A 1,293-nucleotide genomic window follows, 5' to 3' on the forward strand; every position below is an offset into this window, starting at 1 on the left:
TAAATAAATCAGTGTAGGACTCTGGTGGGAGTTTTGACCGAAAAAAAAAAGATTTCACACGCATGAACTACTGCAAAATACTGGCTTTATTGTGTGTCAGCACATCTCTTTATATACATTTGATCAACTGATCTACTCAGTCAGCAGATATCACAATAACAGCTGACTCAGACCATAACTCCTCTCCACCAATCTTCATAAACTAATACTGTACAATATTATAACATAGAAAACAAAAACAATAAAGAAAAACTATTTACAATATAAATAAATTCCTATATAAATATCATTGTAAAAACTCACTAGCTCCCTAAAATAAACGCTAAATACATAATCTAAACCTAAGAATAAAGTTAAAGAACTCTTCATACAATTCATAAATAAACTAAAATGAACAAAACACAATATTTACAAAAGTCAAAATGGATCTTAAAACAATAAAGAGAATTACATTAATAACTATTTTTTCTGTAATAAAATCTACTAGTGGCTTCAGTTTTTAGCTTGTCATTGACGGAAGTTTTAACTCTTTAATATGGACAGTCCTCCTCTTTTTAGGTTCTTTGATACTTTCTACAGTAACAATATTGTGTTCCCTTATAATTAGGACCCTGAATGGACCCTATTATCGCTGTATCTCCTTACCCCAGTTACACCTTTACGATCATTCCGATTTTGATCGCTCCCATCCTGTGACCTTTAAATTCACCCTCCGGGTTTCTTCCTTTTCTATTCTTCCTCGTGCCTTCTCCCATAACTTTCTTTGAGCAACTTGGTTATTGTGTATCACCTCACCGTCCACTTCTGTGCCCTTATAGTAGAACTCTGTGGCTGAATCTGATGAGATACGTCCCGGAACTCGTAGAATTGGAACCACAATCGGAGAGCCATCAACACTGCTTCTGACGTCTTGTCCTGCACCTGGTGCATCGCCGCCTTACTGATGAGATCAATTATGGTGATCCACTGAAATCCTCTCTAGGTGAAAGTCTCGACCTGTAGATCGTTGAGCGGTGCATCTGCAGTAGGTGTTTCATCTTGTCTCCCTCTTGGTGGGTGTCTATCATTCTCTTTAACGCTTGCAGGGTCATCGAGATTCCGCGGTGATTTGTTTTACCCTCATGATATGCTACAGTCACCTTTCTCTGACGTTCGTCCTTCTGAAGGGTTTCCACCATCAGATTCCATTGGAATAATATCTTATCCATTCCTATGTGTTCATCACCCCATAGCCGGTTGATCTTCTCCCAAACGATTTCATTCCCAACGTACAAAAGTGTCACCTTTTCTCCA

The sequence above is a fragment of the Halyomorpha halys genome, unplaced genomic scaffold, assembly GCF_000696795.3.
Source record: "Halyomorpha halys isolate HHAL.00 unplaced genomic scaffold, Hhal_1.1 Scaffold419.1, whole genome shotgun sequence".
Lineage (NCBI taxonomy): Eukaryota > Metazoa > Arthropoda > Insecta > Hemiptera > Pentatomidae > Halyomorpha > Halyomorpha halys.